This window comes from Mauremys reevesii, linkage group 16, assembly GCF_016161935.1.
Source record: "Mauremys reevesii isolate NIE-2019 linkage group 16, ASM1616193v1, whole genome shotgun sequence".
NCBI lineage: Eukaryota > Metazoa > Chordata > Testudines > Geoemydidae > Mauremys > Mauremys reevesii.
This window is the reverse complement of record NC_052638.1, coordinates 16,496,684-16,515,284: the sequence shown is the minus strand read 5'-3', so window position 1 is coordinate 16,515,284 and position 18,601 is coordinate 16,496,684. Positions and strand designations below refer to the sequence as shown.

Below are 18,601 nucleotides of genomic sequence, written 5' to 3'. Positions count from 1 at the left end.
AAACAATAGCAGTGCCCTGTTGATGCTACAAGGTCAGGTCTTCCCCTTGTTGAAATCAGCATCGTTCCAGTGACATCAGTGGAGGTAGACTGATTTACACCAGTTGAGCATTTGACTCACCTAGACTCATGGTAAGATAATAGATTATTCAGCATGGTACCCTAGCCTACTTATGTAACAATTTTATTCTCTTGTTCCACTCAAAGCAGTGTGCTCACATTAGAAATGTTGGCATAATGGAGCTTCAGGTTGGAAAACTGGATAACATTACCCACTTGGATTCACCTTCCTTTTGGGCACTTAAACTTTACAGTGCACTCAGCATGCTGAAGTTAACTTATTAGCTATTGTGTCTGGACTCTTTCCATTCTGCCCATTAGGTTCATTTACATAGAAGAGTTTCATCAGCATATTTCCAAGCATGCAGAAGTGACCAGTTCTTTTGTTGATTTCTGCCCCATTTTTATATATATATACACACACACACACACACACACACACGTCTGTAAATCTCTGTTGGAGTGACCTCTGTTCTGTTTTTATTAAAATTCACATGTATCAATGTAAATAGCTGCATAACTAGCCCACCTTTGAGTTCTACTGCAGTATTGCCAATGTTTTTTTCTTAGGCCATTATAACTTGTTGCTACTTCGCTCATTCAGAATCTAGTGATCTGAGCATCTGGCGGCAGCCAGTTTTTTCCCCCTGAACTGCTTAACCTACAACAGAAGAAACAGATAGACATTTAATAGATTATTATGATGCAACAGCATGTTATGCTATTACACACATTGCCCCGTCTGTTGGGAAATAATATCAGCCTTAAAAAGGTGACTATTAAGACTATCATGGGATTTTACAGACAGAATTGACAACAGAGCGACAACAAAATGCAGTGTCCACAACAACAAAAAAAAGAGATTTACAGCAAAATATCATTAAAATGATGAATAATGAAAAGCAATATAAAAAGGTAACAGTAAACACCTAGTCTAGTCTGAAAGGGAAATAAACAGCCGTCTATGGAATGCATACCTAAATATAACACACAAACAATGCTGTATGTATGTATGTAATAGGTGAAAATGACAAAGAAATAGATGGTAACACAGTAAGCAGGCTACATACCACACTATTCTTTAATAGAATAATGCTTAGCAAGTCTCTCACCAAGTCCTGCAAATGCTTTATCATATGGTAGCTCTTAATTCCACTTTCCTCATGGCACAGTAAGTTCTTTTAACATCTTCCATTATTCTCCCATGAAGTCAGGGGTCACTCACCATATAACTACCCAAAAGTTACAGATTATTAACAGTAGTTAAGTTTTAAATGCTAGTACAGAGAAAGCATTCTGGATATGAAAACTAACAAGAAATTAAACAGGAGTACAACTAAAAAATACCATGGGGATTGAGGCTTCAATGTATGCTTTCTTTTATTGCATGTACAGTATCATGGGTCTTTGATTTCACGGATGCAGCTCACCGTGTTAAATAGCCAGTGGCCAGTATAGTGAGGTTCAGACTATGGCCCACAGACTATGGTAGGCATCTTCAGGACCCTACCTAGTAATCTGATTGGAGAACCAAATTTGACAATGGTTAGGTGGCTGATGTGCCAAGGCCACAGCCTATCATGCTGACAAATATTTTTCATTGTTTCCTTGTGTTCCCCCATCTGTTGTTCTTGTTTTATACTTAGATTGGAAACTCTTTGCGTCAGGGGCCATCTTTTTTCTCTGTGTTTGCATAGTGCCTAGCACCATGGAGCCCTGGTCAGTGCCTGGGGCTCCTGCAATACAAATAATAAATAGCCAAGAAAGTGGGTGACTGGGGGTCTTAGGAGGGCAGATGTGCCAGCAGACGAGCTCTCATTTAATAAGCCATCCACAGACAGAAAAGCTGTAGACCTACCAGCCTAGCAGGAAGCCAGGTAGACAAAGCACAGAATGAAAGCAAGAGTGCCGGACAACAGCCAGTGCAAATCGCAGAGATCATAATCAGGCCCTAACTCAGCTCCAAGAATCAGATGAGTGACTATTTCATCCATACAAATATTAAATCACGCTGAACAATTTACTTTTATAAACATTGTATCCAAATGCATCATTTTATAAAGAACACAGGATGCCAAAACAGTTGGGCTTTGTTTAGGTTAGCCAGACATGCTTTTTACTGCTTGTACGTCTCTAAGAATGGACACAAGGGGTGAGCAAGGAATGTAAAGATTCCATAGTTGAATCAGGAGAGGGACGTATAGATGTTTAGATCATACTCCCATGTCACACTGCTACAAGTTGGAAGGAAAAAAAATGTGGTTGGAGAAGAATTATTTTAGAAAAGGGAAAAAAATTGGAGATACCTTTTTTCCCCCATAAGAACCATGCCAGCCCTGAACCAGTTTCTGTGGTTCTAAATTGTTCTCTACCTTTTTGTTAAACATAAGAGTAAAATACTGCTATGAATATGAAGCAAATGTGTCTGCACTTCTAAATAAGAAGGTACTCTGTAAAACTAAATCACATATATTGAAGTGTTATTTTGGTTTTATGGAAATGTAATCTGTGTTATGACATTTGCATTTCATAAAACTGCTATAGATAACTAATCTTCCAATGCATTACATACCATTTTGTCACCAAAAAAAAAAAGTAATACTGAATCATATATTTCCTCTTGCAAACTGGAATATTCCATGATGAATGTATTGGCATTAAGTGTACAAATTCACTTGAGAACCAGTGAAAACCATAGGTACACTGAATAGGAAGATTTTTTTTCTTATACGCTGCACATAACTATTAGAAGTTATCACAGCTTGGTAGCAAATAAAAAATTATTAGTTCAAACAACAGAATATATGGGTGTTTGTAAGAGTAGTAATTTTTGAATTTTAAGTGAAAATTAAATACATCCATCTATACTGCCAAAATAAATATGGAACATACTGGAACTGCATTAAAATACATATTTCATAACCCAGGCCAAAAATACATGGTTTCTACCCACCTCTTAGCAAAGAAACAGTTACTAAAAGGTCTCGTACTCCTAACATTTAATTATTTTAACAGACTTCAATATATTATATTGACCAGGATGCTATAAAGTATTAGAAACCAGGAATAATAAAACACAGTTGATAAAGTAAATAGACTACGTGCATGTGATGATTCATTATCCTTGTTTTTCTTCTTTTTTTGCCTTTCCCTCTCTTCTTTCTTCTCCTCTCTCCCGTTTTTCACATAAATCCTGACCCAATGCCCAGAAGCATTCTGTTCTTGAACAACTGATTTCAGAGAACTTTCCCACCCTAATGTAGTCAACTACAGTCATTCTACCAATCCTTAATATATATTAGGTCCCGAGCATGCAAACGCATATGCTACAATGCCCCTTTGCACCATTATGGAGTCTTGTTGACTTGCACTCAATGGGCCTTCACATGAGTGCAATGAGTCTGCTTCCGGACTTTCCACACTACACCTGCGCGCGCGCACACACACACGCATGCACACACACACATTTAACTTTAACACAAACCAATAGAATTGCTCATGGTTGTAAAGTTAAAAACACATGCATATCTGTTTGCAGGAGCAGGGCCTTAGAGAGGGTTTGCTATATTGGCAATATTCTACCAACACCACCAAAAGTGATTTAGGAGCACAATTTCCATTGATTTTCAATAGGACATGAACGCCCAAGTTATTCAAGGTCAGATTTTTAAAGATATTTAGTGACCTAAAGATGAAGATAAACAATAAAAACATGAGAGAGGACCTATGTTCATTGCTAAACAAACAAAAGGGCATTTATTTGTGCCACAGCACAATTTAAATAAGATTAGTTTAAGATCATTAAAAGTATATACATGTTCTTGGGAGAAATACGTTTCCTTATCTGTTGTGAAGGCTAATGTGAATAAATATCAGTTCACTAGAATGTAAGACACTGCAGTTATAGAAAAATATTTGGGATCTGTTTTGTGCACCAGGTTGAGAAAGAACAGCAGCTTTTAAAGCTATCATTGTGTAAACTGCCACATTTACATCTTTTTGCTACATAATTAGATTTTTGTGCATACTGCAGTTGACAAACACACACACACAAATAGAGGAAAACAAAAAAGAAGCCTTAATTCTATATTAGAAATCCAAGTACTCACCTAGTGATAGCAGCTGGAATGAAAATGGCTGAAAGCAATAAAAATCCATTTTACCATTTAGTACAGTTTGTCAGACTAGAGAAATGGGATTGAATTTCAAAGCCACAGGCAAACTGGCAGCAATCTGTGGTTATGCAGTTGGTAGTTTTTAGGGCTTTTTTTTTTTTTATTTACAACTCTTTTGATAAGCCTTCAGCAAGTTACATAGGTTGTTCTAGTTGTATCTCGTTTGACTGGATTAGAATACTTGATGACAGTTTGGATAAGTTTGAGGCAGATGGTTCTTGACATTTTTCATGCCATCAGTTACAAACCATGCAAGGAAACTCTTTCATCCTTTGTTTATCCTTCACTTAGAAGCCACTATAGTAGATCGTTAAACTTTCATTTTTCACAGTGCTGATTAAGGCAGACTACAAGGCAGATGTTATGCTGCACCATTTTTAACAATTTACATTTAGCACCAAAGCTGGCTTTGTACTTGTTCCAGCGGATCAATTGACATTTCAGAAACTTCAAGGTCAACCTCTAAGCATTGCTTCTGTATTGAACACTAAATGTTTCATAAAGTTTTCTCTGTGACTGCAGTACTTGGTAATATATGTACTGGCCATTCTGTTTACACACTTACATCTGCCAAAATGAATACAAGTATCTTTAGTTGATCTCTGCAACAATTAGAAGAGATATTGTTTTTTAAGATCCAAAGATTTAACCAACATGAACAGACTAGAGAGAAGAAAGGATTACTCTTTGCACATATAGCATGCCTTTATTTTCCACATCAGCATTTCAAAAAACAACAAATAACCACTATTCAGACCAGAAGTTGGTTTTATAGTACAGCAGACCAGGTAATACACGTTGAATAGATAAAAACATGTTTACTGTTATACTTCATATCTTTATGTATGTAATGTATTTTAGAGATTATATAAATTATACACTTAGAACAAACTAACAATAGACTGATGTAAACAAGAATGCATAAAGGCAGCTTTAGTACACAGTAAAATGGTGACAAACACAGTAAACTAAAAGCACTGAATGACAACTTCATTTTTATTTTTAAGAGCACTAGACGCTTCCTGGAAGACTTTGAAAAATGATCTGTTTAGAGATAATAGAGCACATCTTCAGCTTGTGTAAGTTACCATACCTCCACTGAAGCTAATGGAGCAAAAACAATTTACACCAGCGGAGGATCTGCCCCAATAATTGTATGTTGATGTCTCATACATTACTCTGTTTCTTTCCTGCTTTTTTTCCTGAGGGACATTTCCATCCAAAGAGGGTCTTATTTCCTAAGTGTTCCTCCTCCTTGGTTATTTATACCCCATTTGCAGTGATAATCTTCTGTATGTGACGTCATAATCATCTTCCCAAAAAACAATCGTGATGCCCAACCAGTGAATTCTGACTTCAAAGAGGATGAAATGCACCCTGACACAGAGTCTCTAGGGAAGGCCCTCTATACTCACTTTGTCATTCAAGGCTTAAGTGGTGTGAAAGGCCCTGTGCTTGTGTGAATTTCCCCTTTACAGAATAAGATGCTGGAGCAGATAAACTTTTAGGAAACAAAAATCCTAGCCCCCCCCCATTCAAATTGTCCATTAATGTAGAAAAAATGTGAAAGAGAAAATGTAACACTACACTCATGATGCCATCCATTAAGAGCCAGCTTTTCAGAGGTGATGAGCATGGAGAGTTCCCTTGACTTCAACTACAATTGAGGGAGCTCAGTATTTTTGCATATCATGACCTATCATTGTTTATTATTATTATTAAATTTTGCAGGTGATACCAGCAGATGTCTGTACCATAACTTTATCCTCTGATACCTCCTGATCACATTCCTTTTTCACTGTCAGTTTACTCTATTTTTCCTGAATCTGTGCCATAAGGACGGTTCTGTCCCACACCTAACTCCCCCAAGGCATCCCATCTGTTACCACCAAATCTCTAATCTAAAATGAACTATGCTATTAATTTGGGGAATACTCTGAATATTAAACTTGGGCCCCAGTCCTGTAACCCTTATTAGATGTGAATAGCTTTTTGTCACGTGTGTAGCCCCAAATAAGTCAATAAGACCACATAGGTTCTATCCTCCCAATGTTCTAAGAATGGAGGCAGGCTTTTCCCTAACTGCCGGATAGAGAACACATATCAGAGGGCCTTTGAACATCTACATAGCCCAGTTAGATTTTACAGAGAAGTTATGAATAATGGCAGGCAAACTTCATAGGTTTCAAAGGTCCAGTTCAGTTAAGCATCCAATATTTTGAAAACTTATCCCAAACTCATCCAAACCGCTTATGTGCAGAAATCAGACTGGCAATTTTGGTTTGCTTCTTTTTCTATCCAGACCTATTCATCCATCTTTAGTTATAAACCTATGAAAAATAGGGCTTTAATACTGATTGTGTTATTCAGACATTTACAATGGCCTTGCAAAAGACAGTGTTGCAACAGTCTGTTTTACTTTTCAATAGCAATATCAGCAAAATAAATACAGAAGATATATATGTAGCAAGAAAGGGTGGATTTCATCTTATTTTTGTTATTTTACTATCCTGACTTACAATAGCATTTATCATCCTCCAGTTTGATTTGTTATAATTTATGTTTACCTTTTATCTGCTTAGAAGAAAACAGTATCAGCCCTCAGAGGATAATAGAGAAGCAATGTTATTTAATTATTCCAAACTATCTCGTACTTTGGTACACAGAAGATAACAGTCAACATACAAGCTACAAGTTTGCTGATATGCAAGCTGTGGTCAAGATAAAATATTTAGCAGCAGAAGAAAACACACTTTACACTACAGCTGCTATAATGGGGTTTTAAAGAAAGGGGAAAATATCCTGGCTACCACTGGTTTTAAAAAGATACATAAGATGAAATATAAATGGTCCTTAAAATGGATGCAAGTTGCTGTTTGGCTTGCAAAATCTTCTACTGCATTTGTCTCTGGAGTGAGAGATTACACAGGCAACTGTGAGCTATAACACTATCAGCGCATATCAAGAGGTACTGGTGATGATATGGTAGTTGTGAAAATGAAGCTTGAATAGGTCGTGATATCACAGAGCCCTGATGTACATCTCCCCACTCAGGGACAATTGTGTGTATTTGAAGGTTTGCAAAAAGAACAACATGGGCCCAATTCTCAGCAGATGTAACAGAATGAGCCCCTGCCATCTACATTTCATATCTTAATGTCCATAAGTCCTAGATAAGTCTCTCAAGCACACTGACCAAGTCAGATAACATGGAGATAGTGAGGTAGGTGTTTTTTCACATACGGAAGGCACAATAACCCATGTCTCCTCACTAACACTCCCTCCCCAAACATCCCATAGATACACTGACCAGAACCTCATGTGAAAGAGTCATCAGAGCAGATGGGCAATTGCTTATACCTTGAGCACTCTCCCCAAAAGGAGTAGTCACTCAGTAATGACCATCTCTAATTCTGCTGGGTCTAGATGTGTCATGCCACCTCATGGGCAATATAATAAAAGAACATTTAACAGGTTTAAAAAAATCAGAATGGACAATTTATTTATATTCAGTTCCAGTAAGAGATAATGCTATACTCAGGACTAATATGAAACTGATAGGCCCTTTCTCAAGAAACTAACAATTATCTTGTTATATCCTTCCAATAATCTCCTCAATGCTTCCACAGTGGCCTTCGCTAGCCAAGAGGTATATGGGTCTAGCTCACAGCTCTTAGGCCACAAATCCCTTGGTACTTTTAGCACTTCAGCTGAAACTCTGGCAGAGACTGGAACATTCATCACCTCCAGGTATGGCTTTGCTACACAACTCACCCTCAACAGGAATGATCTTAGAAACTCTCCACTATAAGAAACATTCGTTTGATGCACAAAAGTAAAATATATTAAGATCCTAGAAATGTGTGCACTTGATTAAGATCCTTTTTCATCAAAAATATGGTGACCCCATGATTCCTATGCAAGTGTAAATACTGTACCTTTGTCTCCCTAGTCTTGTGTCTTATATTGATCATAGCTTAATCCAATTCCCTGAACAGACTCACACCCTTTCATACAGAAGTGCTCTATTACATGTTACCGAATCCTTATTCTCATCAGTTACTAGTAGTAGTATTCATATTATGGTTATAGATATATAACCCAATTGTTACGTTGTACAAACACATAGTAGGCGAACGTGCCTACACAATAGAGTTTATAATCTTAAATGGATACAGCAGACAAAAGATGGGAGAAAAAGTATTATCCTCATTTTACAGATGGGGAACTGAAGCACAGAGATTAAATGGCTTGCCCAAGGTCACACTGGAAATATGTGGAGAAGCCAGAAATGGAACTCCTGAGTCCCAGTCCAGGGCCTCAACCACAAGACTATCTTTCCTCCCATCTCTTATTTCATAATTTAAATTTCCTGTCATGCATATAGTCTGTAAAGATTGTGCTCTGGGATCTCCCTCTGCTCTCCCTTTGATATACGTACATAACTCCCATTAGCTTCAGTGAGATTTATGCATGCATTTCAAGAGGAGAATAGACCCCAATAAGTGTTTTAACAATCAGCATAATGAAGCATTGCGTATCCAGACTGCTGAGAATGTTTTTAAACACAGTGTTCTATACACACTGCTTGATTTCCAAAGCTACTCTGGGCAGAAATGATTTAGAAAACAGCTCACAAGTAAAACTAAAGCTCTTCTAATAAAACAAATATTTCACAGTTCATTTAATCTAAGATATTGAAAAGAACTGCCAGTCCTCAGGTACGTGACCTGAAGCACAGAAGTTTATTGCTTTCTCCACAAGGGAGTAGACATGTTTGGAGTAAAACAGATGCTGCTAGGCAGGGCTTCCTTTAACCTAATAGTCATATCCCAGGACCACTAATCCTTTCCCCAAGAACTAGATAAAAAAACAGCAAGAAGTGGAGGTCAAATTTCACATTTTTCTGGCTTTCATCTTTTACATTACCATGTAGAGCCAAAAGTCACAACTAACAATCAACTAGATAAAAACTTCTCTAATTTCTAACGGATTTTTTTTTAAAATGCACAGAAAGAGTTTTTAGTTTTCTTTAAATTTGATTTTCCTTTCCAAAATAAATCATTCACTATCACACAGGCTCTTTGCTTTACTGAAGCACTCAAAGAGAAGCCCACTTTTTTTTTTAATTCCCTCTTCTCCTCCCATTTTTCTCTTTCTTCCTTTTTTCTTCCATTCTGTGAACTGCTTCATTTTGTCATCATATCTTTGATTTGCCATCATAAGGAGAAAGAAGTAAAAGGGAACAGGGTGTGTGAAAGATACACAGTACAGCAGCCTATCTGCAACCAGAACAAGCAGAATAGTCATATTAGGTGAAACTCTCCCCTGAGCAACGGATCCATACAAGACCTATGAACATCTTAAGTCCTATTAAGGGATCTTTTGCTTTATGGGTCCTGACTAGCAGTGTACACAACTATTAAAACTCAAAGATGAAGTTCCTTCCATGAACCAGGGAAAAGGGCAGATTTAGTCAGCGACATTTAATCTACAAGCCTTTTCACACAGCTGTAACAAGTATCCTGTTTTCTTAAAGTGCTACTTCCACCAATAATGTAGAAAAGCATGAGTCCATGTTCATTTCATCAACATTACAGATCATTTCAGGTCAGACTGAAAAGTCCACAAAGACCCAGGAATCATGACATATTTGTCTTGTATGTACAGTTCTATATAGATCGTAGGGGTTACAGGTGTAAATCTAAATAGATATACGTGTTTGCTTTCAACAAATTTATTATTCAGAAAGCGGGGAAGTCAGATGTCTTCATCGTGTGTTAGCGAGCAATCTAACTATAGCATATTATCAAAAATCAAGTCATAACCAAGGAAATAGATGTCATCCGTATTAATCTTAACCAGTGTACAATTTATCAAGATTTCTCATCTCTAATCTCTAGATGATTGGTCATTTATTCTGTCTGAATTAACTGTTAAATATCCAGATTGGAGAAAGAAACTCAGCTGAAATAAGAATCTGTCTACCAAAAAATGTGAAACCAGATGCAATTACTAACATTGAATGTGATTGCTGGATTGTTGTTTAAGTGATTGTGACTACCAATAGGACTCCTGGGATACCTCTCCTATTGGTTAGGCTGGCCAATGGTATACTGTAAGCATATTCATAGCCACTTTTTATTATACTAATCCACCTGTATACAACAGATCCTTGCCCAGTCTGTCTATATGCTTTGGGCACCTTCTTTCCTTCCTGCAGCTAACTCATTTCATTTCAACCAGTTGGACTGACACTTGCAAAGAACTGATGATGAGTAAGTAAGGAGAGAGGGAGGGGCTAATAATAATACTTGGACTTTATACCACTTTCCAGCTAAGGATCGAAGACTTTACAAAGATGAGAAGATACAATGGGGAAAGGTGCTACCTCTGAAATTATGGCACCACTCAGGAATGAGTCAGCTCTTCAGAGGCAGCATTGGCTGAAAAGAGAAAACAGGTCAAAAAGAGGAGAGACCTGGCATGAGAAGGATGAGAGACAGAGCACTCATGGGAAAACGCAGCAACCTGTAACATTTTCACAGGGAAATTGTGGTAATTTGATTCTTTGCATTTGAATAGCACCTTCTATGTGAGGGTCTCCAGGTTCACACATGGTAAAATATTAAGACTGTGAACACATCTCTCTGCCTACACTTCACCATCACTAGGCACTTCCAACAGACTAAGTGAATTCCATCCAAACTAGGGTCCACATTCTCAACCCCTGCTTCTCCTACGAATATGTTGTTGTCTTCAGACCTATTGCTGCTGGAAAGTCAGTTATTTATTTTTACATATCTGAAGAAAATCCTGGCTCGTGAATGGTAGAAAGGAGTCATTTGTTATGTCAGTAAGTATCTATTGTTCCACCTGTTTAATGATCTATGGTACTGAAGTCTGGAGCACAGGTAACCTGCATATGAAAATGAGGGCACTCTGACTGATTGGTATGACTTAATGCAAAACTATTACTCACTTCTTTATCTTTAGCAAGATATCAAAAGTCACATCAGGTTCACCTTCAATAAATATATATGCACGAGTGTCAAAGTGACCTCCATTGATTTATTCATCTGTTTTATCAGTAGAGGATCCAGATCTAAACAAACACATGATATCATGAGATAAGTCATTTTAACTCCACGTATTCATGTAATACAATGCAGTTATCGTGAGACAGTAATTACACATGATACCTAGAGAAAAACCAGGCAAAACAGACATTTTAATCACATTATTTTTAATTTGCGTATGTATTTTCCCATTAAATGTTTCTAGAGATGAATTTAAAATTGAAAAGGGAAGATACAGCATTGTTACTGTAAAAATACATGAGTAAAGTCTCTCTTTTATGTCGACTTTGCATCTAATTTTCCAGCTGCTATTGTTTGGTGTAATTGTACGTAAGATAATAAGGTATGTCAGTCATTAATATAATACAAACCATGAATGAGATAAGAGCCCTGGAGCTGCTAACTGAACACCTTTCCTGCTTGAAACCTCTGTTCCTTGAGCATATTCCTACAGCATGTTCCATTGTTAGAGTTAGTGATGAGACTAAAACGAGATTGGGGTTGGGGTTTTTTTTAAGAAAAACTATTGTTCTAGAAATATTTTATATTATTATTTACATTGGACTCCAAGGGTTAAGTGTTCAAGAGCTCTGGTACTTAGCATCTAGCAGCTCCTGTTGTGGCACCTATGGTCACATTTAAGTGGGAGCTGAGCTCTTATGAAAAAAATCAGGCCTCTAATGTACTTAAACTTTTGAGTATTTGTTTTGTTTGAATTTCCGTCAAGTGATTTTAGTTTGAGCACTACCAGATTGCAGGATTTGCAGAGCAGGGGATTGGCAGATAAAATAGCTTAAAAATTAGTATGTGCTTGTTATCATTACTGGAGTTAATGAATCAGGCATCCGAAGAAGTGAGCTGTAGCTCATGAAAGCTCATGCTGAAATAAATGTTTTAGTCTCTAAGGTGCCACAAGTACTCCTGTTCTTTTTGCGGATACAGACTAACACAGCTGCTACTCTGAAACCTGTGAAAATGATACAGTCATCTCATGGTACAATGACACCCAAAACAACAGACCTATCAAAATAAGGCAAAATTTAAAGAAAAGCCAGATCCCAGAAAAGTACTTTTAGAAAATTGTGCTCATATGATTCAGCACAATGGCCACAGCAAAGAGAACATCTTTCCATGTGTAAACCCAACATTATGTTCAAAGTGAAGCCATTTCTGAGCTTCTTGCTGAAAGCAGCTATATTAACAGAATCATGCCCACAGCGGCTGCCTCAGCCAGCTTCAATCTTGATTTAATTAACAATAAGACAGATACCTGAGCTGTTTATTATTTTAGCAAAAATTCCCCTCTGGCCATCCAGATCCCCACAATGCCCCCCTCCTGGCCGTACAAAATTTGGCTGCTAAAATCATCTTTGGCTGCCACTCCAACCATGTCATTGACTCTTTGACAGCACAAACCAGACTTAAAACGGACTTTCTAAAGGCTAGCTGAAGAGTCCTTCTCACAGGAAAACCCTCCAGTAGCACAGAGCTGGTAGAGCTCTAAGCCTTACTCCCCTCACAGCTTTTCTGACTGGGGAGGAGAGACACAGGAAAGAGGCATAGCTGGATTTCTGCTGCGTTCCATCTATCCCCCTGACCAGTTGTAGGCAAAACTTAGTGCAACCATCAGGTTGTAATTTGGTGGGCTGGAGCTGAACTAGTTCCCTGCCTACCCCAGGTTCAGGGACATGAAGGTGGCATAAAAGTGACCTTTCCTCCTTCACCTCCCCACCCCATTCAGTCTTGTTCTAGGCACAACTCACCTAACACAAGGATAGGGCCCATACTCAGTAAGTAGCCAGGGAGAAACTAGAATTGGAGGAGGTTGCTAGGATTTTAATGTGTCATTATGGAACCTAAAAATCTCTCTATACATTAAAATGTATTAGAACATGTGATTTACAGATCTCTGAATGAACTGGTTATTGCATGAATGCTTGTCGTTCAGATGGACAAGAACATTACAACACGCATCAGTTTTTCAAAAGACATTTGGGCAGGATCCATAAAAGTTTTTAGGGCCTGAAATCCCAGTTCTAAGCACCAGGGGCATGTCTAGGTATTTTGCCGCCCCAAGCATGGCAGGCAGGCTGCCTTCTGCGGCTTGCCTATGGGAGGTCCCCGGTCCCATGGATTCGGCGGCACACCTGTGGGAGGTCCACCGAAGCTGCGGGACCAGCGGACCCTCTGCAGGCATGCTGCCGAAGGCAACCTGCCTGCCGCCCTCGTGGCAACTGGCAGAGCGCCCCCCGCGGTTTGCTGCCCCAGGCAAGTGCTTGGCATGCTGGTGCCTGGAGCCGCCCCTGCTAAGCACCTCTGCAATCCATAGAACTCCTGCTCAGTTGCTGCCTAACCCTGTAGATGCCTAAAGTTTTTTCCTCTGGGCATGTGCACTGCACCTCACACTAGGGTCTGGGCACCATCTCCTGCCTGAGTGCACTACTGCCTCATGATAGTCATCCAGACACTTATCTCCCGCCTCTGCCCTAGAGCTATTCACAGACTTGGAAAGATGGGAGCTCAGCTCCCCAAAGCTACATGGGAGGGCCTGATTTGGTAGGTGATCTCTAAGCACACCTACGGGCTTGGCTGCCTCCAACAAGTTCATATCCTGTGGGAGTACACTAGGCTAAAGATTATAAGGGAGGATCTCCTCCCCCACATGCAAGTTAGTGCCTATCTTCTCCCAGTTCATGGATCACTAGCAGAGTTAGGTTAGCCTGAATTAGATGCCTACACTCCCTACACAATGAATGGGGAGAGAGAGGTGCCTTAGGGTACGTCTACACTACGGGACTATTCCGAATTTGCATAAACCGGTTTTGTAAAACAGATTTTATAAAAAAAAAGTGTCGTAGCCACACTAAACACATTAAATCGGTGGTTGAAATGGGGGGGGCAGATATCCATTGAACGCCGATTTTGGGCCGGGAAACAAGCACTGACTGGTGGACCGCATTGTGTTGCAGGTGTGGAGCGTCAGTCGGGAATCAATCATTGAGTTGAAAAAAAATCTGTGGGCTGCTGTGATGCAAGTAGCCAAAGCATTTCAATGGTGCTGCAAGCACTGGTGGATCAGACCAGAGTCGCTATCCCTGGGGACCTGGCCCACCCCGATGCCCCTTGATGCCATGGCCATACACCATGAACAGGCACACAGACAGGTGGTCAGATCTGTTCAATTACAGGGCAGGCAAGTGCAGAATGGTGGTGGTGGTGTTGAATGGGCATTTAAGGCTCAGCGTGACATTACTACTGGCTAGCTCCTCACTCAGCCAAACCAATGTCCCTATGTTATTGCTGCTTTGCTATTCTTTCACAATCTCTGTGAGAGTAAGGGGAGACCTTTATGGCGGGTGGGAGGCTGGGAAATCACCTGGCCGCTGATTTACGCGCAGCCAGACACCAGGAGATTAGAAGAGCACACCAGGAGACAGCTTACTTATGCAAAAAAGTCACTCTCATTTAAAAAGCATTAATTCTTTATTTTTCTCCTGTCCTCACTTCACTGGCCCCTTTTCCTGTAATTTGAAACCACGTCCTTCCACTCATTCAGATGACAACAGAAAAGATCATCGGCATTTCACCCATTCTCTGCAAGTTGCTTGTGTGAGGGCTGGGAGCAGTAATCCCGTCAGGGTGATAAAAGCTCCTAATCAGTCAGGGGGGGGGTACTGTATGCGCAGCCCCCAAAAAATGCATGCAGCTCAGCAGAAGCGGCATGTTTTTCGACCTGCCCTGACCTTCCATTTGCTTCTGGCTCTTTTTCAGGAGACTGCACTGCATTGTGCTGTGCTGATGAGCTGTGCGTGGTCACCTGTGCTGATGAGCTGTGCGTGGTCACCTGTGATGATGAGTCTACCCAGTGCATCATCCGTTGAGAATGCTGTCCAGAGCGGTCAGTGGTGCACTGAGACTGTGATCCACAAAGCCAACATGCTAAGAGGGAAGCTGTGTAAGTTAGTCACGGGGAAAGGCACCTAACTGTGCTAGTGCAGCCTTTTGGTACTAGCACATTTCTCCACTGGAAATGAAGTGCTGGAACAAAGTGTGCAAAGCATTGAATACATCCTTCCAAAACTGTCATGGGAATTTATCAGTCCAAGTGCAAAATGCACTTGACCCTAATGATAATAGTATAAAACCTTAGGGTATTTTATTTTATTGTAGTTTAATAAGTGAATGGGATTGTTAGTTTGATTTAACATAGAATACAGCATATTTCCTTATTTACAGCATAGTATTTGCCTAAAATGGAAGTGGACTAACTTTAAAAATTAAAATAAAAATTGCCAATGTGTAATATGAAGGAATAAAGTGTTGGTGAGCCCTCTAGAGGAACTCACTGTGTTCTTTGTCTTCGAAGTCACCAGAACCAGACAGAGCTGCAGTATGTATGTAGTTAGGCTTTGTTTGTGTACATTTAGGGAACAGTTCTTTGGGTCTCAACTGTTCCTGTGTGGTTTTCTCATATTTTTGTTGTGTAAAGAGCAAAGGTCACAAAACATTGGCAAAAGATGTGTTTGGTTTTTTTTAAAGTGAACCTACTTCAAATAGCCACCCTAGAGCCTCATAATATACAATAGACTCAGGAATCTTCTTTTCCCATTAACAGCAAAAGACCGACTACATCATGGACATTTTCATTAGTTTCAAGCTTTTTTAAAAAAAAAATCAGTGTTCTTTAGCATAAATGGTTCTAGAACTAAGGGCTTGTCTCCACAGAGTCCAAATGAGCTTCCACTATGCAGGAACTCTGCTAAGAAAAAAGAGCCCTAATATATTTGTATTAGATGGAGCCTGAAAAAAAAGTAACTACTTCAGTGCACAGTAATTTTTTTTTTAAATAAAGCAGCTTGCTTACAATATGAAATAGCACTGAATTCACCATAGATGGATTTTATAACTAACTATATAATGCCTGCAGTACGAAGGAGCTGATTCTTCTCTCACACGGATATGAATAAGCAGTAAGTTGCTCTAATGTAAAATTGGTTTAAGAGCAGTCACAGTCCTAATGCAGCTAAGGTTCTATAGGCAGAAAAAATATTTTTTACTCAGAGGGAGCAACATAAGAAAACCCATTCAGGGCACTTTCCACCTTCTCCTTCTCATGACCACAGCATAGGAATGCAACTCTCTCTCTGTCTCTTTCTTTTCTACCACTTTCTTTTTGATACATATGCACATAAGAATCTGGCCCTGAGATTAATATATCCAAGGTTTAGGTCTACACTGCAGTCAGGGGTGTGACTGCAGCATGTGTAGACGTGTAGCCGCTCTAGTACATACCCAGGTCCTGGGTGGGCTTGGACAGCCTGTACTGCCATGGCTTCACTGCTAGTGGTAGTCAAGCTAGCTAGACCAAAGATAGCTCAGGTGTGCCTCTATGTGCTGCAGTAACACTTCTGACTGCAGCATAGACCTACCCTGAATTATCTCAGGCAGATTCTCACATGCATGCATATAAAAAAGAAAGCGAACAATTCACACCAAAAGTGATTGAAAAAGAGAGGAAGATACAGGGAGACAGTTGCATTGCTACTATGTGGTCATGAGCAGGAGGGGTAGAAAGTTCCCTGGGTTTTCTTCTATTGACCGCTGAGTAAAAATAAATGTTGATTCTGTCTTTGGAAAGGTCAAAGCTTTTCCAATGTCCAGTCTTCACCAGACAGTCTGAAAAACAGTTCTTAATACTGGCAAAGAAATCAAGTGGTCCTTTTCCTCCCTCTCCTGGAGGACAGAGCCAGTAGTGGGGGGGTCACTGAATACTTGAAGGATGGACCAGTTTTGTACTGACAACATAACCATTCAGACCCTTTTCCCTGCATGTAGCCAATAGAAAGAACTGCCCCAGAGAATCGCTTCTAATCCTCTTCCTGTTGCTGCTTCTTGTTTGAGATAGAGATGGAAGGTAAAAGCAACCCCACACTAAGTTAAGGCTATTTTATATTTTTAGCTAACGGCCATATATAGTTACCTGCCTTTTCACCCTACTGCTTCTCTTCTGTAACACACCAAATTAGAATCGGGTGCATGATTTTGCTGAGTCTTCTTTTACTATGTGGTTAGGAATAAAACCTAACAACTGTGATGAAAATCTGTTTCCCTTCAGCTACCCATCCACATTGTATACATCTCTAGTGTATTTTGTTTGCTTGCGGCTGTGTGAGGTTCTCAGTGCTCAGTTTTGAGTTAGTAAGTGTTGAAGCAAGTGTGCTGATGATTTTTTTTCTCATAACAATATGAATCTTCTGTTCACAACTTCTATTCCTTAGCTATTATCTTTGATCATCAATATTATACAATCTTTGCCTGCATGCACAGCATACATGCAAATCTGTCTTTCATTTCCAGACTCAAGATGCTCCCATCTGTTCCCTTGAGACACAGCAACATGCCTCATAGGAAAATAGAGAAACATCAAGGATTCATACTATGCTCTGAAGTGATGAGAATTCACTCAGCAGTGGTGGCAGCTGATTTATATTTGTGAAGTCTTCCCACACATTGAGAATTGCCACAATCTGTCCTTGAGGCAGACATCTATTACCCCTAGCTCCACCTTACAGCATTGCTCAAAATCATCATTTTAACTGGTAAGATATTTAAAAATATACATGGTTCATCAGCAAGAACCTGTGTTGTAAAGTACAAATTCTTGTCCTTTTCAGTGATTATCAACCTGTTCAATTAATCTGTTCTACAGTAATTGTTATAGCAAGTCACATTTGGAAGTCAGATTCAACCTACCACTCCCTCTTGACCTAGGAATATAGGGATTGCCATACTGTATCAAACCCAAGGGTCATCTAGTCTAGTATCCTGCCCCCACCATCAGAGGCCAGTACCAGATGCTTCTGAGAACAGTGTAAGAACCCTACAGTAGGCAGACATGTCTTCTTAAGAGGAAAACCTAGTTATACAGCCATCTAGTAGGCAAAAGAAAGGGAGCTTCTCTCCTACATACCTGCTAAGGTCTGCATCTCTGGTCCTGAGGACCTATAGTGATTTGCAGGAACAGGCCTCCTTTTGGGCATACCTTAGCACTTATGTAGCATAATGGATCAGATCCTCAACTTATTTAAGTAGTCATTGCTCAGTTGGAGTCAGTGGAATTATGACAATGTACATCAGTTGGGGATCTGGGCCATTGACTTCCTGCCCACAGGATGGAGGAAGGGACTGTGATTAGGAGATACTGTCCTGCAGAGCAAAGGGACATTTCCTCCCACCCCTTAATGTGATCAGTGAGTCAAGATCTTCAGCTGAGGTAACTTGGCACAGC

The 18,601-nt window shown here is 39.6% G+C and overlaps 1 long non-coding RNA gene across 2 annotated transcripts in view; it reads right to left on the bottom strand.

The window, feature by feature from the left end:
- Positions 1-18,601, bottom strand: part of LOC120384203 — a 98,560-nt gene that overhangs the window by 3,802 nt on the left and 76,157 nt on the right. Inside the window, exons 4-5 of one of the 2 annotated variants that reach the window (XR_005588672.1) lie at positions 11,217-11,339; positions 6,237-6,564 (exon numbers count right to left, since the gene is read on the bottom strand). This is a non-coding gene — a long non-coding RNA (uncharacterized LOC120384203). Of the gene's footprint in view, positions 1-588; positions 721-6,236; positions 6,565-11,216; positions 11,340-18,601 lie in introns of those variants that run through there. The other variant, XR_005588673.1, reaches the window with a different exon arrangement.